The sequence below is a fragment of the Strix uralensis genome, chromosome 1 (genome assembly GCF_047716275.1).
Source record: "Strix uralensis isolate ZFMK-TIS-50842 chromosome 1, bStrUra1, whole genome shotgun sequence".
Taxonomy (NCBI): domain Eukaryota; kingdom Metazoa; phylum Chordata; class Aves; order Strigiformes; family Strigidae; genus Strix; species Strix uralensis.
In genome coordinates, this window is record NC_133972.1 from 172300004 (window position 1) to 172327466 (window position 27463).

The window sequence follows — 27463 nt, forward strand, 5'->3', positions numbered from 1 at the left end:
TCCCCTGCTCTGTATCTCCCTGGTGCTTCTGTCACAGTCTCTCCACATCCTCACAGTATCCATGGACACTTCCCCTCTACAGCTTCAAGCCCCATCCATGTCCCAATTTGTTCTCCAAAGCATCCTCCCAAATACCAGAGAGGCAGCAAGCAGCATACATGGGTAATCCAGACATGGACATGTACTAATTGGTTGACTGGATGATACCAAAAAAATCGATAATCACTGAATTTTCCTGAGTTTCCCTTGAGGACATTCAGATATTAAGTTCTTATGTGCTTCATGAACACATTCATTGATAGTCGAGTAGAGGAGAAAAGCCCAAATCAGTGAACTGTACTCTTTTCTCTGATATAATTAACTCAGCCAACCTACTAAAGTGGAAGAGGCAGAAAGACAGTGACACGAGAAAGCCTTAAAGAAAGTAAGACTCCAGACTATCAAAAAAAAATTCCACTTCTGAAAACATCTTAATAGCACTCATCTGTTCACATTTGCATACCCATGCCCCAAACACTGTATTTGTATTTCATTTTCTGGTTCATAAGTAGAAAAATAACCCATTCCTCAGGCTTTCAGTTTTATTTACGCACTTGGTTAGGACTGAGCTTAACACTCAAACCTGTCATTGAAGGTTTCAGGTGCTCTTAGTTCTGGTTTACACTCACCACGTAGCAAAGCATCAATGATGGAGGCTGTGCATTCCACATCACAGACAGTGGTACTGTGCAGAAGAAACCACCTTCCACCCTACCACACCAAACAAGGTCCTACCATGTCTCAATAGCTGGCACGCAGCCTCTTCAGCTGTGGGTGCAAGCAAGATTAATTCAACCCAAGCGAGAGCAGCAAGCTGCCTTTTAGAGCTAAGACTAAAGCTCATCTACCCAAAAATATGTCACATTTTTATTTTTGGTAGGGTTTCATTTTGAACAAATCAAACTGGCTCACCACGGAGACACCAGCACACCAATGCCAAAATGTTGGATAGGGCTGAAGTCCATGGATCCACTTAAGGGAGAGTGAAGCCCTGACTTTTATTGGCTTAAAATGATGCAAAAAGGCATCTTTGGGCTGCAGCTCCGTGATGCATTAGCTCTGACAAGGGAGATAACTCAAGGCCTCCCCACACTGCTCCTTCCCCACCCCACATGACGGCTGGCTCTCCACTCTCTTCCTAATACAGCAGCCGGCAGCTCATGCTGTAAATCAGATCAATGAAACATTCAGTTAAAAATAACAGCCAAAAACTCCTCCATTGCAGGAGAGCCTTTAGTATTACAAATGATGAAAGCACGTTTCTAAAAAAAGCAAGCTGAGTTGAGTGATTTCTGAGGAGGTGGCAAAAAAACAGCACCAAGCCCAGCCAGCAGAACAAGGGCTGGGCTGCTCCAAGCATTGCTGGGTCACCAGAATAACCCTGATAGTGGGAACATGGATCTCAGTACCCCCAGCTAGTGGCTACCTAGATCAAAGAAGATGTTGCCTGGCTCCCATCCTGGACCTGTGCAGTGATGCTGTAGGAGCAGGACATGCTGAGGACACCACCATCCTCCACTTGCGAGCTAGTCCTTGGGCATCTCTTTGCCCAGCAGGCTGCGTTATTCCTGCCTTGTGGTTGGAAGCCAAGGAGAAGATGCTGGGATGCAGTTTCTCGGGTCAAGAAAGAGCATCCCTGTGGTGAACACAAGCATTTTGGCCTGTGGTGCTCACTGAAAATGTGAGAGAAAAGAGAAGAAATACCCCTGAGGTTTTTTACGACTATTTTTGATTGCTGCTGGAAAACATGAGGGCTTTGGGGGTTGGGAGGTTTTTTCTGCCCTTTTCATCTGATCTAAGCACACATTAAACAAATAACTAGCTGTCTTCATCCTGCAATCCAGATAGATGTCCCCACGCTCGTACCAGACCAGTGCTTCACCCCCAGCAGCCAGGTCCATCAGCAGGAGGATCTGCAACAGGAGGATGCACTGCGGCATCTCACTTGCCATCTCCAACACTGGGATGCAACCCCACTACAGCGATTGTGGCTTTTAATGTCTTTTACAAACATCTAATTCACTTCACATTAATCCCTCAGAGCAGCTACTCCTTCATTTTACCCCTGGAGACACCAAGCTGAAACATTGGTCGGGTTAAACACAAAAACCTACAGCTCTAGGCAGTCGTTCAGGACAGAGGAGTTGCTGTTACGCAGTTCTCTGATATAGTACAGCAGTATAACACCATCCTTGCAATAAAAGTACAGAATGAGCTTCTAAAGATGCCTTTCTAAACTAGATGTTTCTAAGTGAATTTAGGTTTCACGACAAGCTCTTTTTGCTTACTTCTCACTTTTTCTCATCCCTTTTTTTTTTTTTGCAGGGGGGCATACAGGGGATGTTCTTTCTCAAGCTTGACATTAAATAAAGAGGACTCAAAAATATATTGAAAATGCACTTCTAAGGCATGGCACACAGTATATTTCAAACAAATGCAGCCGAAAACCTCCAAACTATCAAAAGCTATTTCAATAAGGGGTTTTGCTTACTTTAGACATTCATGCAACTTCGAAGAAGTTGAATCTCTTCCAAGTATTTCAACTCAACTGCATGGACAAACTCACCAGCATGGGAAGCTGCCAACAACCCCGTGGCCACATCTCCACAGCGTTCCCAATCTCCAAAGGATGTCCCAAAGCCATCTGTGTGGGACATCAGACTTCCTCAGAACCTACTGCCCTGAAACACCCTTGCTGTGAGCTGGGCTTTGCTTCCAGATTTCTGACTGGCTCTGATGCTGATTATCATCTCCTTGCTTCCTTATACTCTCCAATAAATTTGAAGTTATCTAAGTCAGGAATCAACCTTCTTGTCTTGCACTTAACACAGCTTCCAGCTCGCAATACCTATCTCCTACAGCAATGTTCAAACGGAATGATTACCAGCTGGACCTTCAACAGCAGGACACATATTTGTGTGGCTCTACTCTGTCTACACGCAGGGAAGAGGTTTCTGATGGTGCATTCAAGCTCAGTCCCTTCTTTATCATTCCCATGGCATCCTGCCATACACCTCCGTCAAGCTCCAGCTTCAGCCCACCATGACAGGATACAGCTCATTATTTTAGGGAGAGTTTTCAGGCACAGTCTCTCAGCTGACTCTCCCAGACCATATCCCCAGAAATCTTTAGTACCGAAAGACCAAACCGTGGAGGCGTGCATTAACACGTGTGTCGTCCACATCTCAGTCACAACAAATCACAAACACTCAACAAGACTCGATACACACTGTTTTATTTGACCTTTGACTACAACAGAGCCAAAGTAAGGTGATTTCAGCCCGTGAATATTCCTGACTCAGCCAGCATGCACCAACTAAAGACACTCAGACCTCAAACCTTGAAGGTAAGTATACAACAGCATCGAATCCCTCCAGTTGTTTCACCTTAAACAGACAGGAGGGAGGTGTTGACACTGAAGTGATACTTTGCAATTCAGGCAGTTCGTGTTGAATTGCCAGGCTTGCATAAACTCTGTAATGCAGTATTGGGTATCTAGGAGAATTAAAGGCAAGGCACAGCCATCTCACCTGCCTCCGAAGCATCCTGGTGCTGCAAAATGCATAGGAAAGACTCTTGGTTTAATGGGGTGTTATTCTGCTTCAGTATAGCACAGCTATAATCCACAGAAATGGATTTGCATCATTTTAATTTTTAACCTTCAAGTACATTTAAAAAAAAAAAAAAACACAAACGTGAAAATATACAACAATTATAATCAAGGTGGCAAGAAACTGGCACTGTGTTTCTCACTGGAACCATTTAGGAGTTATCCTGAACCAGTTCATACCATTGATCAAGGCATTTCTTTGCATCAGCCTGCTGCAGTAGGCAGATAAAACATAGCTGCACCATGTGCATAAACTGTGTTTAGAGACATAAATCTTGGCAGAGTGGCTTCTTATTTTGAGGCAAAACCAGAAAGAATTATACGTTGCATTAAATATTTTCTTCTCTGTCCTCTTCTCCACTGTCTGAAAGATCAATTAAAGTGTTTTTGCATAACACAGGCAGAGAGAAGCGCTTTCCAAAAATAAATAATGAAGCCACACTTTGCTTTTAATATGATTTCTAAAGAAAACAAGCATAACGACTTAAAGATTCCCACAGTGAAAAAGCAGAAAATGCAAAAGTTTAATCATCCACTTAGGAGGTAACAAAATAGATTTCTCAAGTCTTAACATCTCCTGCAAAATTTTAAGTGCTCATACACAAATATTAGTAACATGCTGCAGCAAGCTGAATCGCTTCCCCTGCCCTCACACAGGAATATGTGCAAGTCCCTCCCTTGCACTCACATACACACATTTGCCGTTTCCACCCCTTCCTATTTGCAAAGAGAACAAAATGAAACTAGAAGCGATCATGCTGTGGCTTTTAACTCCTTCCTCCCCTTATGAAGGTCTTGCTGTCCTGCAGATCAGCAACCTCTCTGCCCAACTACACTGCAACATCTGAAAGCTCTCTGCACGCTGACCAGTAATGAGACTCATGGCCAAAGCCTCATCACTGAGAGAGTATCACTGAGTTCAGCTTAGCTCCCAGTTACCAACCGTAACGGGAACTGGGGGAAAGGGGAGAGAGATCATCCCACTAAGCAAACTCAAGACCCACTTTCTTCTCCCTCAGACTGCCCTATATCATCCCTTCACAAGGCAAGGGAGGAATTGTTCTCATCAAAACCCCATCTTCTTAGTTTCAAAGGAAGAAATTTTTTACAAAAAGGGTGGTGAAACACTGGCACAGGTTGCCCAGAGAGGTGGTAGATACCCCATCCCTGCAAACATTTGAGGTCAGGTTTGACGGGGCTCTGAGAAACCTGATCTAGTTGAAGATCTCCCTGCTCACTGCAGCAGGGTTGGTCTAGATGACCCTTAAAGGTCACTTCCAACTCAAAATATTCTATGACTGTTAGTTCTCTAGAGAGCAGTAAAACCGTTACACCACCACATCAACACAAACCCAGAGGACCTTTCCAAGCTGTGTTGCTGGACAGCAATTTGGTGGAATTATATCTCCTCCCTCCCACAGCATCAGTGAAACGCTCGAGTGCTCTTCTATTTTGCCCAGCCAATGCCAAGATGTTGGGTGACTTCCAGCAATGTAGTCTGGAAAGAAAATCCCAGCTCCAGGCAAAGATGTGATAATGAACAATCATAGAATCACAGAACTGTTTAGGTTGGAAAAGACCTTTAAGATCATCAAGTCCAACCATTAACCTAACACTGCCAAGTCCACCACTAAACTAAGCACATCTTTTAAATACCTCCAGGGATGGTGACTCAACCACTTCCCTGGGCAGCCTGTTCCAGTGCTTGACAAACCTTTCAGGGAAGAAATTTTTCCTAATATCCAATCGAAACCTCCCCTGGTGCAACTTGAGGCTGTTTCCTCTCATCCTATCTTGCTACTCGGGAAAAGAGACAAACACCCACCTCACTACAACCTCCTTTCAGGTAGCTGTAGGGAGCTATAAGGTCTCCCCTCAGCCTCCTTTTCTCCAGACTAAACAACCCCAGTTCCTTCAGCCGCTCCTCACAGGACTTGTGCTCTAGACCCTTCACCAGCTTCGCTGCCCTTCTCTGGACACACTCCAGCACCTCAATGTCTTTCTTGTAGTGGAGGGCCCAAAAGTAAACCCGGTATTTCAAGGTGTGGCCTCACCAGTGCCGAGTACAGGGGTAAGATCCCTTCCCTAGTCCTGCTGGCCACACTATTTCTGACACAAGCCAGGATGTCATTGGCCTTCTTGGCCACCTGGGCACTGCTGGCTCATAGTCGGCCAGCTGTCGACCAACACCCCCAGCTTCTTTTCCTCCAGGCGACTTTCCAGCCACTCTTCCCAAGCCTGTAGCATTGCAGGGTGTTGTTGTGACCCAAGTGCAGGACCCGGCACTGAGCCTTGTTGAACCTCATACAATTGGCCTCGGCCCATAAATCCAGCCTGTCCAGATCCCTCTGTAGACCCTCCCTACCGTCAAGCAGATCAACACTCCTGACCAACTTGGTGTCATCTGGAAACTTACCGAGGGTGCACTTGATCCCCTTGTCCAGATCATTGACAAAGATATTGAACAGAACTGGCCCCAATACTGAGCCCTGAAGAACACCACTTGTGACCGGCTACCAACTGGATTTTACTCCATTCACCACAATTCTCTGGGCCTGGCCATCGAGACAGTTTTTTACCCAGTGAAGAGTACACCTGTCCAAGCCATAAGTAGCCACTTTCTCCAGGAGAATGCTGTGGGAAACGGTGTCAAAGGCTTTACTAAAGTCCAGGTAAACAACATCCACAGCCTTTCTCTAATCCACTAAGCAGATCACCTTGTCATAGAAGTAGATCACATTAAGTCAAGCAGGACCTGCCTTTCATAAACCCATGGTGACTGGGCCTGATCATCTGGTTGTCTTGTATGTGCCGTGTAATGGCACTGAGGACGATCTGCTCCATAACCTTCCCCAGCACCAAGGTCAGGCTGACAGACCTGTAGTTCCCCAGATCCTCCTTCTGGCCCTTCTTGTAGATGGGTGTCACACTTGCTAACCTCCAGCCAACTGGGACCTCCCCAGTTAGCAGACATCTGAAGTCCCCCATGAGAACAAGGACTAGCAATTGTGAGACTTCTCCCAGCTGCTTATAGAATATTTCATCTGTCTCTTCGTCCTGGCTAGATGGTCTATAACAGACTCCCACCATGATATCTGCCTTGTTGGCCTTCCCCCTGATTCTTACCCATAAACACTCAACCCTATCATCACTATCATCAAGCTCTAGACAACCAAAACACTCCCTAACATACAGGGCTACCCCACTGGCTTTTCTTCCTTTGCTATCCCTTCTGAAGAGTTTACAGCCATCCATTGCAGCACTCCAGTTGTGTGAGTCATCCCACCAGGGAGTTGTGATGGCAACTTTATCATAGTTTTCCTGCTGCACGATGGCTTCCAGCTCCTCCTGTTTGTTGCCCATGCTACATACACTGGTGCATGCTTCATCTGGGCTATTGAACCCACCACCTTTCTGGTGGGAGAAGCCCTAATTCCTATGTGACCACTGTCAGGACCTTCTGTGGTTTCTAACACATCAATAACCCTTGCATCTTCGCTGCCAAGTGGATCTCCATCCCCTCCCTCCTCTGAGACTGAAGAACCTCATTAGCACACTGTCCCTTAAACATTGGCGTGCCACCTCAGGCTTATCTCTAGCAATTCTGGTTTTATCCCCCCCCCTCCCCCCCTTCAAATCTAGTTTAAAGCTCTTTCCACGAGCCCTGCTAACTCCTGTGCAAAGATCCTTTCCCCACTTTGAGACAGGAGTACTCCATCTGTTGCCAGAAGGCCTGGAGTCATGTAGACCGACCCATGATCAAAAAACCCAAAATTCTGCTGGTAACACCAGGCTCAGAGCCAGCTGTTGATCTGCTGGGTCTTCCTGTTTCTTCCCTCATCATTCCCTGCAACTGGAAGGATAGAGGTCAACACTACTTGTGTCCTGATCCCTTAACCAGTCATCCTCACACCCAAATGCAAAAGAGCTGATAGGAGAGAGAAATCACTGTCCTATTCAACTGAAACAGGAGGAAAAGAAATTGCAATGATAAAATAAAACCAGCAAAACCAACAAAACCCAACAAAAACAACAAAAAAACCTGCAACAAATACAAACAAAAGCTAAGAGGCGAATAATTCATTTAGGCAATACGCAGTGCCCATACTCTACCTAAATTGTTTAAGTTGAAGGTTATTGGTTTAATCAGAACCACCATAAAAAGAAAACCTAGGGTCATAAGTACAAGATTTATCTTGAGTAAACAAAATAGGTTTCTCAGTAAGGCATTTTCATTTAAAATAGAAAAAAAATAGGTTGCAGTTTGTCAACTGACCAGTAAGGGGAGTCGGTGCCTAGAGCTTTGAGCCAACCACGCATATGCAGGTTTGGGTGGAGAAAACTCAAATAAACAATTCTGAGGTAGTGACATTGAGAAAACATTGATGACTGCCAGAAGATGCTAGAGGAAGATGGACTGAGAGCACCATGTCCAGAAAACCCATTAGCCTGGAAAACAGAGAGGCCTTGAGAGATACTAGAGTAGAAAAAAAAAGTCATGTTTTTGCTTGGAAATGGGTCTTTGTTTTCCTGCAAGACTTAATGGAGAGCATGTGATGTAGAGCACTTGGAAGGAGAAAAGCAAAAGACAAATGAAATCAAGTCAAGATGGAGCTTGGGATACGAAAATAAAGGTTAAATCTCAATGCACTTCTGAGTACAATATTCTGATGGCAGCATGTTTCCCAGAAAAAAAAACTAGGCCAATTCCTCTGGTGGCCTTGAGGAGACATCTAGGAGGGTACCAGATGCCTGGGATAAGACTTCAGAAGACACAGGCTAATCTGACACCTTACCACTGAGCCCCAGCACTAGAAACAAAAAGGGGGAAAACGCAAATAAAGATTTAAAAAAAAAAAAAAAAAAGCTCAAATTATCTTGCAAGGAGTGGGATTTAATAATATTACACAGTATCTAAAGAAAAAAGCCAACAGTAGGAACTCATTAAGCATCGTATGGGGAACAGCAGCAAAATCACTACTGCATCTATAGCCATGCTGGCTCGTCAACAGGAACGGGGCTGCCACCACCTACGGGGGCCATGGGGAGGTGCACTCAAACGCTTGTGTTCCTCTTTCCCGTTAATCTCATTAACCTTGTATTTACTCTGTTGTTGGTGATTACTCAGGATGTTAACAGGCCTACTTTTTGCATACTATTTACTGAATGTTACAAATCTGTTTAGCTCTGTATACAAAACGGGGATGGTACATGCCAATGCTCCTCATGCTATGGAAAACGGAGGTAGAGAAAATCCTTTTTAAGGATTTGTTTCAAAGATCATGATTTCTTGAATAAGAATTAAGTGCAAGATAACCAATTGATTCAGCTAAATATATAAAACCCTTCCTTTTTCTAATTCTAGAATACTTTCTAAAGTATTATATGAAGGAGGAACAGACACAAAACCAAAAATACCCAAGGACAGACTTATTTCCTACTATTAAGCTGAAGTACATGAAACAACTCTTCTAGCCATGATACAAATTACCATTAATGGTATTCCAGGTGGGAAAAACAGATGTAGTTTAAGAAAACTATTTCTGCTAATAAAAAAATTTATAGGTTTTACAAATACAGTTTGTTACACCTCGAAAAATGAAACTCAATGACCATCCGCTCCTAGCAGAGGGCACCCAGTAAGACTCACTTTGGCCAGAAATCCCAACTCAAAGTCAACACACCATGAGTGTGGGCCATCCCAGAGCTTAATGACCAGCCAAGTCAGGCAAGATCAGCTGTCAGGGGAAGAATTTGGATGGAGATCATCCAATATCAACCAGTTAACACAAGGAAACTACCACAAGAACAGAAGATGCTGTCCAGAGGTGAATATCTGCAAGGGATGAGCCTGCAATGTTCCTGCACACCCACTCCAGAGGCTGAGTCTACAAAACTTAGCATCACCCCCAACAAGTTGAAGGGATATGGAAAAAAACCACCAAAACAAAAGAACGAACCTGAAACAGGAAGGATTATCAAAGAAAAAACACAGCAAAAAATATCTCACCCACAATTTTATTCTCTTGTGTTGTGGAGCCTCTTGTTCCGCACTAGGCAGCAATAGCCCAATGGACCCAAAGCCCGTCTCAGCAGTATTGTCTCTGTTCAGGGAAAAGGAAAAAAATGAAAATCAGAAGTGAAAAGTTCACACAGGTTTTTCTCTGCTCTGTTTCCCCCAGTCTGAAGCTCAGGCGTTCCCAAGACTGAGTTTTTAGCCGTATCTTTAGATTCAGCTGACTTTGGGAGTTTTCACACCCTATGAATTTGTTGAAGAAAATATATATATTAGGCAAGCTTTGCTTTTGGCCTACACAGTATCTCTTGACAACGTAACACACACATAAAAAAAAAAAACACTCCTTCCCTTTAATTTCAGGGTGCCAACATTAAGGGATGCCCAGTGAAATACAGCAAGTCATTTTCTGAAAGTTCTGATTTCACATAACGGTCATTTCGCCCTGCTTAGTGATCTCATATCTTATATTCAATCTTAGCCAGTCAAGCAGGATCTGTCAGTATTTTTCCTACATTTCCTACAAAAAGAAAGCCCATGCAGCTAAAGGGATTGCTGAGGTAGAATCATGCAGCTGTGCTGACCAAGAGAACCCAGCACTGGAAGAGTTCTCAGCACAGAAGAGCAAAATAACCTTTGCGAGTATGGTGTAACACAAAGCTGCACAGAGGACTCACGCATGTATAACAGCGGCCAAACTGTTATAAAGTTAGCAGAAGACTGAAAAATCATTATGGTTCTTTAACATGAGTGTGGTGAGGCTCTGGCACAGGTTGCCCAGAGAAGCTGTGGCTGTCCCCTCCCTGGCAGTGTTCAAGGCCAGGTTGGACGGGGCTTTGAGCAACCTGGGCTAGTGGAAGGTGTCCCTGCCCGTGGCAGGGGGGTTGGAACTAGACAATCTTTAAGGTCCCTTCCAACCCAAACCATTCTATGTTCGTATCTTTATAATTGATTTTTAACTAAAAATACACAGAGGAAAAAATAAAATTTTTACTTTTGGGAAGATTATTCATAGAAGAGTGTATGTCCACACACTTGGGTATAGAGCAATAGGCAGAGGTAACATATCTAAATAGACAGATATACAACTGCATATTTTAGAACAGCATCCATAAAGATCCGATAGCTCAGATAACTCTGGAGACTCTAGTTAAGCATGCAATAAATCCATTTCCCACACACAGACTCGAACAACTGATTTTTTTTTTTGTCTCAAATTTGGAAACTAATGCTTTAGAAGGAATTTAACATGATTTTAATGCAGTTTATTATGTTTTAATAAAAAACAAAATAGAAAACAAAAAAAAGAATGGCTTAGACAACTCAGGTAGGAGCACTTTTACACTGTGTAAAGTTAAGGATGTAGAAGTATTATACTCTTTTTACAATAATTATTCCTCAAAGAAAGTGTTTTAATTGAAGTACTGAAAATTTTGGCTGTTTGGTTTGTTTTAAGCAGGAGGAGCATCATCACGCAGGACTCAGCCTTCCAGACTGATCATCAAAGCTTTGTTATCCCTCCTTGTGACAGGATGGTGAAGAAAATCAAATCACATGGGAGGATACTGGGGCTGAAGAGAGCAGCAAAGGATGCTGAAGGAGCTCCTGCCCTGACTTCTCATACCCTTAGAAAAACCATACAATTACCCTTTCCTCTTCTTTGATGAACACAGTCTATTTCAACACCCTCAAAAGCCAACAGCAGAAGTTCCAACACATGAAAAAAAAATCATTAAGAGCCTTTAAGTTAAATAAAGTACGGGGTGCTGGCTTTCAAAGACAAGGTAAATAAGACTTTTAAATTTTAAGATGTTGCTCAGCAAACCTTTGTCATATGCTAGATCACACAACACTTCTTCCTCATTATTTCTTTGGCCAAAGGTCAAATTCATCTTCCCAAGAGACAAGTCTTCCTATAGAGAGAGCAATGAACCTCCCACATCTGACCACCTCAGGAACAATCCACATCCCCATCCTGGTGACCTTCCAAACATCAAGATATGCTGTGGTTTCTCAAGGAGGCAGCCTTCCCTCTTTGTAATCACTGTACGGCAACACACGAAGCATGTGCATTGTCAGCACAGATGTAGGATTCCATGTACAAATCCTATTCCTCGTACAAATCCTATTCCTCCTGTAACATATCTAAGGAGGCATCGATATGAATCACAGAATTATCTAGGCTGGAAGGGACCTTGAAGATCATCCAGTCCAACTGTTAGCCTAGCACTGACAGATCCCAACTACACCATATCCCTAAGTGCCATGTCATGAAGTACCACTGTCTACTGGTTCACATCTACACATTGGCAACTGAACAGAAAGTCTATGTATCAACATTCAACAGTCTTGGGAGTGTTTTTTCTGGGCTTTGATTTTTTTTAAATCTACTAGAAAAATGTAAAAGCAGAGGTAACTGCTTGGTGTATGGTTCAAACAAGCACCAACTTGCTCAACTGCCAGGACTGCACTCTCCCCTTCTGTGATGCACGCCGCACCTCAGTGCATTCAGAGGTCCGAGCAAAGTGCAGGCAGCAGAGGATCCCCACCAGCCCTGACATCACATACCCAAGGAGCTCACTCCTTGACTACCTGTATCACTTTCCACGCACTAAAAAGTTCCCATAATTCATAAAAAGAGCAAAACTGAGCGAGTTATAGAGAGAAATGCTGGCAGCTGCAGTTAACTGTTTTCATCTGATCGATTACACTTCCCATTTGTAAAAAAAAAAAAAAAAATTGTATTATTTAGTGCAACTTAAGGTGGGAGAAAAAAAAGGCAGAAATCTTGCCTCTAGCTATCTCACATGGAGCAATCCCGCTCCAAGCGAAAACAATTTGTCCAGCACACAGGGTCCAGCACTGAAATGTCAGGATGCTTATGGCTCCTAAGGTAAGAGTTTCTATCTTCTTCATGTAGCCTTGGGTCAAGTGTTTTCAAAGTGCCTCTACAAGCAAAAATCAGTAATCATTTTAATTTTTCATCCCTGCTAAGTGGGGAATCAGGTCCTTAAGCGTAGAAATATGGTGGCCCAGTTTTACAGAAGTATCAATACTACACCCATCTCTCAGAGCACCCATTGGTGCAGGCAGCTCTAGAAGGATGAAAACCAATACTTAAATTATCCACACGCACTACGTCACGCATGCGACTTCTTGTCGACCCATCTTCTCCTTATCTCATCCTCCCACCCTCCCCATCCCACAGATCTATGTTTTCTTCTCCGACTTTATCTTGTCAGGAGGTTTCTTCACAGCAGGGTTTCTCCTTTTACTGGACACTGTACAGGAATGCAAAAGGGCCATGATCTTTGGTTGATATCCATTGGAACAACTCCATTATAAGGAGGAATTAACAAAAACTCTGCCTACCTGCAGGTTTCTGGGTTTTTTTTAAGCCAACATGTATATAACTCACATGTCGTCAGTACAGGAATATCATGCTAAAGATCTGGAAAGCAAGGGGTGGGTTTTCCTCGTTTCTATGGTTATAAGCAATTTTAATGACCAACCTAAATAAAAAAGCTGGAAGAGAGAGAAAGTAGGAAGGAGCGAAGTAGGCGTTTAATTTTGATTGACAAGACATAGCATAACTAGTTAAGATCTGTCAAATGCCTGCTGAGGATCACAAATCCTCAGTACATTGTATGGCAGACAGAATTAGTCTAAATGCACAGCTTTACAAAAATGTTTCTTACCCGGCAAGATCAGAGTTCACTATTTCAGTTTCCCCGCACAAAGCAGCTGATATCATAACTACCAAAGGAGCCAAGGTAGGGACTGAAAAAATATATAGTTTTTATTATTTGTGAGGTTTGCAAACGTTAACAAGCTACAATGTCTTCACTTTTGTCCCTGGACAATGTATGTTTTTATATATATATATATATATATTTTTTTTATACACGCACATACATATATATATATATATAAATATAAAAGGACAGCATTCCCAATATTGTTAACTACCACAACAAATTGAAAAGTATTATCAATGGCATCACTTTGGAATCACATCCGCATCACTTCAAATGCTGTATAAATAGAGTAAGGAGATGATTCCTGCATTAAAGACCTTAAAATAGGAGACTGAATGCAGAAAGAGTTGAACATAGATTGGATGGGAAACGTCAGGAAACGCAGAGACAATCTGGAGAGACAGAAATGCCGACATGACAGTAGGCTGTGAGGTTCCCTGAAGATATACCGTCAAAAAAACAACGTTTGGGGAAAATGAAGAGCATCTCTACAAATGTTCATGGTTGATGTCCTCAAGATGGAAGAAGAACAGAGCAACAGTGACTTGGAGCATTTCAAAGTCAGGAAGAACAGGGATGCATGACCTTGGAGGGAAGAGTCAACACCTCAGCGAGGCACAAGGCAGCACAAGAAGGGCTCTGGAAGACGTAACCCGTAGCTTGTGTTCAATGCCACAGAGGTGAAGGATGGAGCAAAGGACAGACACAAAGAAGACTCAAAATGTGCCTGAACCAAGTTAGGAAGAGGTTTTTCTTTCACTCGCTCAGCACTGTCAAGATGCAAGCAGGACACTGATCTTCACAGGGCTACACACTCATGAGACCACCACTTTCTGCGTTTCTATGCACTTTCTTTTAATCTTTTAAAAGACTCTGCTATTTTATCAAATGCTGTTTGACTTTTAGGGAGGGAAAAACTAGGCAAGAGAGGACAGGGTTATGAAGGAGGGAAGTCAACAGCTCCTGAGATGCCTGCCAACAGGATCTGCACTTAAACCATGCAGTTTTGGCAGAGAACACCCTCAAAATTTGATATTTAGAAGTCTTATGGTGTTGGAACGTATAATTAAAGTAAAAGGACACATGTGAACTAAGAGCTGATCAACATAAACTTGTACCAAAGTCAGTAGAACATGTTCCCACAAAGTCTCAGCCACCTGGTTCTTCCATGCTACATTGAAAGACAGAAAAATTAGCTACCAACTACTTTTATTTCTGTTGAAGATCATCCCTCTCCAGCCTCTAAAAGGTACAGATTTGTGCCAATCTCACAGAGCTAAAAAAACCCCAAAACACCACCAACAAAACTCAAAGATCACAAGAAGTTGCTTCATTGACTGACAGTTTCCAGTCTTAGAGCAACATATTTATCGCGGTACAAGCTTTTCTTTTCCTCAACAATGCCCAGGCTTCACAACATAAGAATAATGAAAACACCTAAAAATTAGTATTTCTCTAGGAACCATAGTACTTGCTCCTCAAGAATTGGAATAAATGGAACGACTCAAATCCACTTCCCATCTGGTCACCTCACTGAGGCACATCCACCAAACTTTGTCTCTTAAAACTCTCAATTTGCAAGTAATTAAACTAAACTTGTAGGAAATTTATCCATTCAGCAGTTATACCCTAAACAAGCCCAGCAGCACTCGCACACTAAGTTACATCTTATTATCAGTATCTAAAAAACCATTACGCAAAATTTGGCAGATTTGGGCACAGATTTCTCAATTTCAGCCAAAAGTTTCAACTGGCCTCTATAAGAAGTCAACCAAGACTTCTGAAAAGCTAACGTCAAGGCATGTTATAAAAAGCTCCAGGGCATGTTCTCCTGTCGTTCTGTTGGGCACACTGGCTTCATTCAAGTCTAACCATGGCCCATGATGATTTGATGGGGTGTACAAGTCCAACACACACCACAGCTCAGAGGTCCCAGAGGTCTCAAGTCCCTGAGAAATCATATGCAAGAGATAAAAGCCTTGCAGATGCAGTCTTCCAGCCTTCCTACCCAATGGCTCCGGATGCTGTAATGGTCCACAGACAAAAACATTTGGTCAGGAAACATCTACTGAATTAAAGCCATCACCAGCACACAGGAACAGCTCAATAACTGTGGTTATAACCTAGTTATGGGGGATGTGTGTGAGAGGAGAGAAAGGACCGGAGCTCTTGATAGTCTTCAAGTCATCAAGGACACCTTAAATGCATCGTTTAATGACACCACAAGTCAAATAAAGTTCAAAAGTAGGATCAAGGATAAAACAGGAATATTAGACAAGAGTGGGTAAGAAAAGATATGCCAAGGCAGAAGGTATTGCCAAGAGGTTAGAACTGCCACCTGCTTTTCAGTCCTCAAATATTAAATAGGGCAACTTTTGGTCAGTGGTCCCATGGCACGTAACAGCTTCTCTTGATCTCCCTTTGCACTGCTTGTCCTTACTGAAGCAGGATAACTACTTTACTTACCTGAAAACCCGTATAGTTGCCCAGCTGTAGCTATTAAATACAGGTGAGCTTGGGGGTGGAAAGGAGAAATGGTACCTCCGACTTGTACTGATGGACACAGGATCAGCTTGGAAGGTTGCAAAGCAAGGACTATGAAACCACTGCTTTGGTTCTCTTAATTTATTGCTGTTTCCTTCCCAGTAGTGCTACTATGAATTTGGCAACCAGGAAATAAAACCAAAAAAAAAAGCAATTTGTATTTTACCTGATTTCTTATTGCAAGGTTTCAAACAGCCAAGCTGCCTATCACCAACTTGAAGATAAAAGTCAAAGCAGCGCTGAGTCAGCTGGCACAAGGTCACTGATTACCAGATAATGCCTCCAAACCTCCCAAACCAACTCTGCAGCCATCAGAACCACCTCTTCCCTGCACTGTGCCCAGGAATTACTTGCAAATGAAATGCAACTGGATATATTGCTTCTGCAACCCTGGAAATTCAAGTTACAGAGGTGACATTACATTTTGTTTTGCCAATGCTAATCTAATAACTTTTTAAAGGTGCATACATTTCACCCTGTTGGCTTCCAACACTGAATTACCAGCTCTGCTAAGCTTCAGAATAAATGAGACAAGCGTGCCTTCTGGGCGAAATCCCTTGCTGTAATCTTTATTCAAAACACACTGCTTCGGAGCCTTGCATGCATTGCCAAAAATCGCCTTGAGGTTTGCTCTTAAGATGGCAATTTGCATATCACCATTTTGCTGCAGAGCTTACCCAATGTCCCCGCTATTATTTTAATACTCAACTGTGGGCGGCCCCCTGAGCGGCGCACAGAAGTGCACGCTAAAAATACTCTTGCCTTCCCCACCGGCTCTGCACATGACCACAGCTAACGGCGTCTTGGATGCAAAACCGGGAGCGATGGCAGCCATCCGCCTTTCAAGGAGGATGCACAGGCTCCAAAGCGCTCAGAAAACGTGCTAAGAAGCAGAAAAGTACCTCTGCATGGATGGAGGAAGGATGCACACAGCAGCTGGAAGAGGAAGACCGCAGAAAGAGCCAGTTTTGCAGTCAAGAAAAGAGGAGAGGTTTATCCGAGCGCGAGACATACTTGGGAAAACACATTAAGAGGTAATAAAGCAGGCGAGGGAGGCATCGCCCGGGACATGAATTTAAGATGATGCTGAACAGAGGAAAGAAAAGAAACCTCATGTACAGAATAGGAACGATCCCGGGCGAATGCAGCCTGATTCATGCTCCAGAAGGGAGATCCCAGTCCCATTGGCAGCGTCGCATTGATGAAAGCGCACGAAAAAACGTGGATCGCAGGTTTTTCTGTGCTCTCCTCCCCCTCACCCAGCAAATCGTAGTCTCGGAGGTTGTAATTATTTTTGGCAAGGTGTAAACAGGTCTGGGAGAAGAAACTGAAAACCAGTTATTTACGAGATGCAACGCAGGGAGCCAGCATCGGAGCCCAGCTACCAAATCAGCAAGTGCAAGGTCACCCTCGTCTGCTTAGGAAAGCAACTTTGCAAAGTGGTTTGCAGCCAGCCAGGCAAAATAATCAGCCTCAGTCTGCCCAGGAAGGCAAGTAATGGAAACGGAGCATGATGAACCACCAGAAAACATTGTTTCAGTTAACTACAAGGGCTTTATCACGGGACTGGTAGGCTTTGAGATGACATCCATCGAGATGATGCCCATCCAGCCTTTAACTGACCATGACAACTACCTGCTTCTCTGGGCTATGGGAGAGAAGCAAGAAGGACATCAGGTCCATAAGTCTTCCTCCATCAAAGCTGTTGTAGAGGGAGGCAGCCAAGGGGCTCCATCGGCATGTGAAAAGACTAGTGAAGACCACTCATTACCTTATTCTGAAGGCCACTGCTTGCTTCCACCCAGGAAGAACCACAGATTTTGAAAAGTAATTTGCTTGTAAAGAGAAAAGCTTTATATTCTCACTCTCCTTTCTGCCAGCAGTGAAAAGCAGCAAAAGCTGAACCCTCCCTGCAAGAGGATATTGCACCCCAATGGGGCTGAAGAAGCCAGCAGCATCTCAAGCCCACAAAGCAACCACCAAGGAAAATGTGAAAGCTCTTTCTGGTCTTACCAGAGGAAGGAAGGAAGACCAGAGGTGTGGGGAGGCAGGAGGCAAGTGTCCCAGGGACAAGAGGACCTCCAGATGCTTTCTGCACACTCTCTTTATATTCTGCGTTCAAATGCCTTGCAAACAGGACTAGGACCCACAGCCCTGTTTCCAAGTATGGGATTACAGTAAATTCCAATTTAATTTTTAAAAGGATGCCAAACACAATGTGCTAGGAAAGGAACTGGACAAAGAGAAGAGCAAGCCTGTAGACCTGAGAGCCCATGAGACATCTCTATATACAAAAGGACACAAAGGTACATCTGAATAATGTGCAAAGAAGAAAAAAAAAAGGGAAAAAAGCAGACCTTGGTTTCCATGCACAAAGAAGAGGATATTTACAGTTAAACTGCAAGTATTCCCTGGGGGCGGGGGGGGGAACAAAACAGAACTGAAATCTTTTCCATTGACCTATGTTTGGGGCAAAGGAGAAGAAACCCATCTGCTTGAAGCTCTGAAGACGATAATCAGGAAAATATCTGTAGTGAGCCTGTCAATCTGCTTTTTCAGACTGAAAGGTGAGTCAGTCGCAGCATCCTGTTTCACTGTAATATTGCAGCACGGTTTACACTACTTTGCTAAGATGTATCCCCAATGGACCAGTTTCTCTGCTAGGCTAAGATAGCAACCCATTATATTTTTAGAAAAACAACCCATACCTATGAAGCTCCCCTGCGGTGCACAATCAATACTTAAGAGGGTTTTTGAAAGCACACAGCTGTTCTCTAAAACAGAAGTGTCAAAAAGCTTAGGACAGCATCTCTGGGGCTTCAACACCCACATTTTGCCACCTACTTCCATCTTCACCCACTTGCAGTTAATGGAAGCTGAAGGTCCTCAACACTGAGAAATCCAGCCACTAACATGCAGTGGCCTTGACACAACTTTAAGCACCACCATTTAATTTTTTTTTTTTTTCCTTATTTATCATTAGTAAAAGTAGTCTTAGTAAAATGACTTGACTTTTCACCATCACTACAAATCTGGATAGTTTTACAACCTGTATGAGATGGCACACAAGAGGATGGTGAGCATTAGCAGGCTGAGCATGCCTCTTTGATCACAGCTATGCTTATTCACCATGGCCTGATCCTGCCTGCACTGATCCCACAGCTCCACAGCAGCTTCCGCAGAGAAAAGACAGAAATTTTCAATTCTTTAGAACAAAAGTGAAAAAAACAGAGCATAAAACCAAACAAAAACACATGCGCTATCATTATATATATGTGATTTTTTTTTTATATATATATATGATTTTATGCCTTACATTATAAAAATGGTTACTTAATAACATATATATGTATATAAATTTAATTTCACATACTTTTTAACTGAGTACCCACTCCTGGTCGCTACTTGTAGTGGAATATTTGATGGGACCAACATTAGGGTCTCTCCAGCAGCGACAGGCACTGAGGGAAGAGAGTGGCTGGGGATACATCAGGCAGATGACAGAAGACATCAAAACATTTGGGAAAGAGAAATCACATCTCAAGCTATTTAACAATATGTTTAAACTTGTATAAACTAGGTATTTTAGAAATCAGGAGGTTCTCATGAGAGTCTAGAAAGCTAATAGTGTCACAAGGGATCATAAATCTATTGTTTTGTGAGGAAAAAAAAATAAAATCAAAAGCTGTATTAAGGTTTAGCTCTTGCTTCACTTTGTAAGAAGGAAAAGCTCAAGATCTGCAGCTCCCAACAGAAAGATGCAGCTACATGGAAAAGAGTAAAAAACTACGTAGACGGATCTCCGCCTTAATATATAGCACCTACTCTCATACAGCCACATGATCTTTTGATTCTTTTTCTTAGCTGGGAATAGAAAATGCAGTTCATTGATGTTAACTTGAAGTTGTTGTAGCAATTACCATTAAAAAAAAAAAAGTTTGATTTCTCTTTAATAGAGATTCCATGGCAAACAGAAGGGACAAAGAGGGACTGTCAGTCACCGGCAGGACTGGCGGGACATTGAATGGTGTCTGTGCACAACCAGCATTGTAAGCAAATAAGCTGCATTATCCTCTTTCAAAAAAATCAAGCCCACATGTTGGAAAAGAGATGCTTCGACAGAAGCAACGGCAAAATTACGCAAACTCGAGGGATCACCATCTGCAGCTCCCGTGTCCAGGCAGATGAAGCACAATAAAAAATAAATGAAGAAAATCTGTCATGTCATTTATATTAAACAAGGTGTTATCCGGCGAGTCAGCACAGTTCCTGCAGCATCATCAACCTTCCCCATCACCAAACGGATGCATGGCAGCATTTTTCCTCCCCTCTCCAAAATTAGAAGAACTCGGAGCATAATGAACATCTCCAGGCTGGGACGTGGGATGCTGCAAACCATTTGCTAATAATTCAGCTCAAACACAACTGCAGTTAGTTGCAACCACTGCTCCTTCTGATAAAAAGCCCTTCTTTTAGCCACTAATACGTTTTCCAGACAAACTATTCACATTTAAAATTTCAATACTGGTTATCTAACCAAGGACTAAATCCAAGGGGGAAATTTCAATGAAAAACGGTGGGTTTTGCATAAAAAACTCTGCCTTTTCAGAGCACAGCCTGGACTTCCCTTCAGATAGTTTTGCCTTGACTCAAAGCCACCATTGCACAGCTCACAAACCCAGCGAGACATCGTCCAAGTCTTCCCCAAACAGCCCGGGAGGATTTTTCTCCCTCAAGACACCCCTAAATAGGAGTACACGAGCTGCAGCGTGAGCACTACTGCATGCAGACTGTGGTCACAGTCATGAGGCATCACATGCTGGTAAATAAATAAGGGAATTTCAGCGGGAAAAAAGAAAAAATTAAGAAAAACAGTGTTCGTGGCTGTATATGCCTCCACCACAGAGCTCCTAAGCTATCTGCTCATATGAGATTTTCTTACAAAGCAGCCATTAATAGCAAGTTTGGGAGTTCCCTCATACCATATTTGACTCTCTGGCACCTCACACAGCAAAGAAATGGGCTAATCCAAAAATTTGGGTCACAACACCTCCAAATCTGCCTGGTTTTGCATGCAGAAAAATGAAAGAGGCACCTCCCTCCTCCACGCAGAAAGATCACAAGAAGAATCACTATAAACTGAAAAAAAAGCAACAAGCTTCAGCAATGAGCACGATCAAAGTACCTCACGGAAGAAGAAAATGTTTTTATTTTACAGAAATAAAGACTATGGCAACCTACAGCACTACAGGGTTGGAATAAAATCCTACAGCATGGCTGTCTCCTGCATTCCTTTACTCCATCCACCAGACGATGAAGGAGTCCTACAGGGGAAAAAAAAAAAAATACATGGCCAAGTTATTCAAGACTACAATCACAATAAACATATGCAGCAGGGGAAGGAGGACAAATAAAGTCCCCAGTAACCTCAAAAAACTCACATATTTGAACATGTGGCTTTGCAGCAGTGCTGATAGTAGAACAAAATAAATGCTACACAATGAAGAGCATAAAGCATTTTGCAGTTATTTTCTGTTTTTATTTAGGGAAGAGATTACAGAGATAGCAAAGAAATCGCAGCGTAACCCAACATGAGCATTTGCTTTTTAAAAAGAAAGTAAATTTACTAAAAAAAAAAAGTAAATAAGTATTGTAGACGAGTTCAACTTCATTCAAGAAACTGGAAAACGTTTTGCAGATTTTAATTGCAGCATCCCAGCAGATGAGTAGCCAACAAACCTAAAACACCCTTGGAAAAGCTTTTCCCACAGCTCTGCATCCCAGAAAAAAAAGCATTAAAAATCACCTGCGGATACACCATTTCTTTTTTTTTTTGTACCCATCTTCAGAATATATTTTAAAAAGCAATGGATCACTAATGCAATCTTTGCTTTCTAATGGTGTTGCAAGTGAAACGGACATGGAAACAAACAAAAATATCCATCCTGCACCTTTTTTTTTTTTTTTTAAGTTAAATGCTATTTTTCCCATCATCAGAAATACTGAAAAGCAGAGACGTGCCCATGCACTGCAACAAAGAGATGGCACCTGCCTACTGAATTTCCTGACTAGTGACACTACGAAGAAGAGTTTTAAATAGAAACCTCCCTGCAAGTGTTAAATTTAAGATTAATTTAACTCTTTTGCATTATTTTAACCTTACATACCATCATTTGCGAGGCCAGCAGGGAAAAAAAAAAAAAAAAAAAAGTAGAATTCTTATCTTAACTATATTCCTTTAGAAACACAGTGTATTATTAAAAACCACTAATAACCTCCTGACAGCAAAAGGACACACGCTCCTTCGCAGGAGGGTGACAGCGTGAATTTTAGATGTAGCTTCCCAGGCATTCAACATCAAGTGATGGGCATGAGCTTCCCTTCATCCTTGCAACGCTCAACGCTGCTGCTGGCAATGCCAACACAAGTTTGTGGCCAGATTTTGTATTTGCATGAGTCAAAAAGTATGCTGCAAAAGAAAAAAAAATGCAGTTTGAAGGGCTGGCGATGTGGCTGGAGGACAAGTTTTGGAGTATTTCCCCAGCATCGCCAGCATGTAGGCACACCCCAATGCTTCATTTTGCAACTTAAGCTCATGTTTAAATATCTGGATGAAATTTAGGCCAAATGGATCATGCCATAGGCAAATGGATCCGCCCTTATGGTCAAGAAGATCCCACCAACCATGTCCAGGTGGAAGGACATCCATCCATCCATCCATCCATCCGGTCTCATGGGGATCAGACCTGGATGCACAAGTCCTTTCCAGCGCAAGCAGCCTTTGCGCTGATGATGATAACTCCAACCCCACATAAAACACAGGCAGAGGCTCCTCCTGCCCACACAAAGCCCTTGGGTGTCACGGATTTCCATGGTCCCCTGCAGCACCAGCAACCTCAGAAGGTCCATAAAAAGCCAAGCGAGAGCCACCTACCCACCCCGCTGCCCAAACTAACTGAAGTGTAGGAAGGAAGATGACAAAGATGAGAAAAGTAAATTAGATTTTTTTTAAAGGTTCTTTCCATTTTCATCTAGCAGAATGTGTTTATGGCACAGGCAGGGAATTGAAACTATTATTTTTATCTTGATATTATTTACCCTTTCACACTTGCTATTTAAATATCCCTGAATTCCCAGAAGAACCAGCAATTCAAAATACCATTTGATATATATTTATAAGAAAGGGGAAGCACAGACTCATTCATTTTTAGCTTGCCTACTGTTGTTTGTTGTTTTTTTTTTTTTTAAATTAGATTTTAAGTGCTCTAATATCGATGTGCAAGTTTTTCAAGACACAGAAGTATTATTTCTCCTCCAGCCTCAGTAAAGAGTCTCCAGTCCCAGAGCAGGTGTTTTGCTGGCTGGGAGACCTGGTCACACCAGAAATGCACGGCGAGAAGCAAATGACAAGAGGTTTAAAATAATTTAGACAAAATAATTAAAAAAAAAAAAATCAGGAGAGTTGTGAGAAAAGGAATAAGGTTTCTTGAACAAGAGAGGATGGGAATAAAAGACTTAATATCAAAATCTCTGTTCTACCAGTCTCTGTAGCCAACCTCAGCTAAATAACTTGCAGTTGTTGCAGAAGAGGCAACCCTGGATGCCAGGAAAACCGCAGCAGCACAGAGTTACACTGCAAAACTCCTCTGAACAGAGCAATTGCCCATACCCCTCTAGGAGGGAGAAATTGTATCCGAAAGCTCAGTTTCATTTTAGACACAATGGGAGGAGATACCAGAGATGGAGATCTAACTGAGGAGCCAGGATTGCAGCAGGACACGTGGTTCCACTGCTCAGCCTCCCCGATGTCCATCAAAGCCACATCAGCAGTGGTTGTGGCTTTTATCTTTTTTTAATTGAGTTATTATACACAAGCAAACCAGAAGGGTGGGAGACTCCAGAGAGAGCAACAGAGGTTATTTGTTGCTCAGCTGATGGCTGGAGTGAGGAGATCAGCACACCATCAGCACCCCAGAAAAAGCCCTGAGACCCACCTGGGGGTGAGATGAGATGGAAAAGGACATCTCAGCTGGACAAGCTGGTGGAGCAGAAAGACATCGAGGGGCCAGACAGCAGCTGGCCTGAGTCATCAGTGATGTGAAGACCTGAACCATCTGAATCTTTAACCAAGTAATGAGTGATAAAACAAGAGGGAATGGCCTCAAGTTGCGCCAGGGAAGGTTTAGACTGGATATCAGGAAGTATTTCTTTACAGAACGGGTTGTTAGGCGTTGGAATGGGCTGCCCAGGGAGGTGGTGGAGTCCCCATCCCTGGAGGTGTTTAAGAGTGGGGTTGACATGGTGCTGAGTGATCTGGTGTAGCTGGAAACTGCCAATGCTACGTTAACGGTTGGACTGGATGATCTTCAAGGTCCTTTCCAACCTAGATGATTCTGTGAATCGACTCCTGGATCAAGGTGATACAGAGGCCAACAAGGCAGGATGAGGCACTGCGTATTCACAGCTCCATTGCAAAGGGAACTACCAGCCAGAAAAAAGGCATAAATGCTGGATAAAACATGAACCTTATTGCTATTGCGACTGGATGAAGGAAAAAAGGAAAAAAAAAACCTTGTAGTTTTTGCCCAGCCTCCCCAGTCCCAGTCCATGCACCACACAGCTAGTAAAAATTTAGGATTTAGCAGGATGTAGCATGAAGAGCAACACTTCAGGCCACCCCACGTGTTATCCCTGGGTTTGCAAACAGACGACCGCTTGTTTGTGCGGCGTTCCCAGACATAAGGACACATTTTGAGCTGCAAATGTCACAGAATACTTCAAATGCAAACAAGCAGAGGTTTTGCAAGGCGTATTCAGTGCAATGGTGGAAGAATGAAAGCGTGCTCTTAGGATTCCAAACCCTGTGATTTTTGATAGGCACACAAAGACACCGAGCAGTTCAGTGGAAACACAAGATTTCCCCAGCAAAGTCCACTCCAGTGCTAGATGGTGCAGGTTAATTGTATCACGCAGCTAGGGCGAGCTTTTATTAAAAGCTTCGAACCACACTTTGTAGTACAAAAGGAACAAAAAAAAAAGTTTCTGCAGTCAGCCAAGGACTACGGCAGAAAGTGGCGCTTTATACATTTAAAAGTAGTTTTATTTCCTCTCCTTGCACTTGAAAGTCCATCTCACTGACTCATTTATGGCTAAAGCTTCCTGAATTAGCCTGGAAGGAAAAAAAAAAAAATAAATACCACTATATTCTATGTGAGGTTAAAACTGAGCCAAAACCCATTATCTAACTACAACATGGGTCACAGAGCAGTTCCCAATGCTGCCATTGCACTGGAGGTCAACACATCAATGCTTCATTGTGTTAAGTGACCATGGGACAGTGTCGCGGTGACTGCGGGTGGTGAAGTGGGTGCAGGGACCTCCCATCTTCGCCCAGTCACCGGCCACACAGGACACAAGCGTGGTCCTTGGGAGGGCACAGCACGTTCGGCACGTGTGTCTCTCTTTGCTCGCAGCCCCGGGCAAGGCCAGCCCCTGTCCCCCCACTGCTCGCACGCACACAGCTCCGTGCGAGGCCAGCCACAGTCTCTACACTGTGCAAATGCACGTGCGCCAACGCTGTGCAAGGGCAGCCACAGTCCCTAGTTCACACACGCACAACCCTGTGTCAGGCCAGCCCTGCTCCCAGGTGGCAAACACAAATCTCTGTGTACAACTGTGTCCTTAAGTAACACATAGACCCCGCCATGTAAGGCCACCCTTGTCCCCAAACTCCACACACACACCCCTGTGGCGGGCCAGCCCTGTCCCCGTGTTGCACACAAACCTCTGTGCAAGGCCACCCTTATGCCCGTTTCATGTGCACCCCTGTGCAAGGCCAGCCTTGTCCCCAAGCTACACACACACACAGAACTCCCTGTGCCAAGCCAGCCCTGTCCCCATGTAGCACACACACCCCCCTGTGCAAGGCCACCCTTGTCCCCATTTCATGCACACCCCTGTGCAAGGCCAGCCCTGTCCCCAAACTGCCACACACCCTGTGCCAGCTCAGGCCTGTCCCCAAGGCCAAACAGACCCCTGTGCCAGGCCAGCCCTGTCCCCAAACTGCTCACACACCCTGTGCAAGGCCAGCCTGGTCCCCTTGTTGCATGCACACATCCCTGTGCTAGCTCAGGCCTGTCCCTAAGGCTGAACACACACATCCCTGTACCAGACCAGCCCCGTCCGCAAACTGCACACACCCCAGTGCAAGGCCAGCCCTGTCCCCATGTTGCACACACACACACAGAACTCCCTGTGCAAGGCCACCCTTGTGCCCATTTCATGCACATCCCTGTGCCAGGCCAGCGCTGTCCCCAAATAGCCCACACACCCTGTGAAAGGCCAGCCCTGTCCCCAAGCTACACACACAGAACTCCTTGTGCCAGGCCAGCCCTGTCCCCTTGTTGCACACACACACCCTGTGCCAGCTCAGGCCTGTCCCCAAGGCTGAACAGACCCTTGTGCCAGGCCAGCCCTGTCCCCCTGTTGCACGCACACATCCCTGTGCCAGCTCAGGCCTGTCCCCAAGGCTGAACACACACATCCCTGTACCAGACCAGCCCCGTCCCCAAACTGCACACACCCCTATGCCAGGCCAGCCCTGTCCCCAAGCTACACACACACACACACAAAACTCCTTGTGCAAGGCCAGGCCCGTTCCCATGTTGCACACACACCCTGTGCCAGGCCAGCCCTGTCCCCAAACTGCCACACACCCCTGTGCCAGCTCAGGCCTGTCCCCAAGGCTGAACACACCCCTGTGCCAGGCCGGCCCTGTCCCTACGTTGCACACACACACCCTGTGCCAGCTCAGGCCTGTCCCCACGTTACACACACACACACGCCGTGTCCCCACCTCACGCTCCCCACTCTCGGCAGCGCAGCGCTGTCCCCGGCTGCCCCCCGTGCAAGGCCAGCACGTCCATGAGCACGTCCATGGTCCCGCCCGTGCCCCCTCCCGAGCCGGGTGACCCGTGTCCCGCCATGTCCCGCCGTGTCCCGCCCACACGCGGCCCACGCGCACCCGGAGGGCGGGGGACGGTCCCTCACCTGCCGCCGCGCGCCCGTCGCCGCGAGGCTGCGCCGTGGGGCCGGCACCCAAACATCACGTGACCGCCAAGGGCCCGCCCTGACCACGTGCTCGCCCCGCCCCGCCTCCCCGAAGTCCCCAGCCCGCAGGTGCCGCCGCCGCGCGCGGGCACCGCCCCGGACTGCAACTCCCAGCGGCCACCGCGGCGTCACGCCACGCCCCCTTTCACCGGCGACCAATCCCCGACGGGAACGATCCCCGCGGTCCCGCCCACCGTCCCTCAGCGCTTCCCACCTCAACGAAGCGAAGGCCAACGGGGGGAGTTTCACTAAGGCCCAATGCCGGGGGCTGCCCTTGGGCCACAACAACCCCCAGCAGCGCTTGGGGAGGAGTGGCTGGAGAGCTGCTAGTCAGAGAGGGACCTGGGGGGGGGATTGATAATGAGCCAGCAGTGTGCCCAGAAGCCC

General features: G+C 44.6%; 1 protein-coding gene across 9 annotated transcripts in view; it reads right to left on the reverse strand.

Annotated features, from left to right (window-relative positions):
• The window catches only part of TSNARE1 (t-SNARE domain containing 1), a 508719-nt gene extending 481648 nt beyond the window's left edge, over positions 1–27071 (reverse strand). For 3 of the 9 annotated variants that reach the window (XM_074894666.1, XM_074894711.1, XM_074894721.1), the window contains exons 1-3: positions 26823–26908; positions 21209–21291; positions 9664–9753 (exon numbers count right to left, since the gene is read on the reverse strand). The gene's annotated coding sequence lies outside the window, so the exon portion shown is untranslated. Of the gene's footprint in view, positions 1–9659; positions 9754–21208; positions 21292–26822; positions 26909–27016 lie in introns of those variants that run through there. The other 6 variants (XM_074894731.1, XM_074894660.1, XM_074894674.1 and 3 more) reach the window with 4 other exon arrangements.
• Positions 27072–27463: the final 392 nt, after the last annotated feature.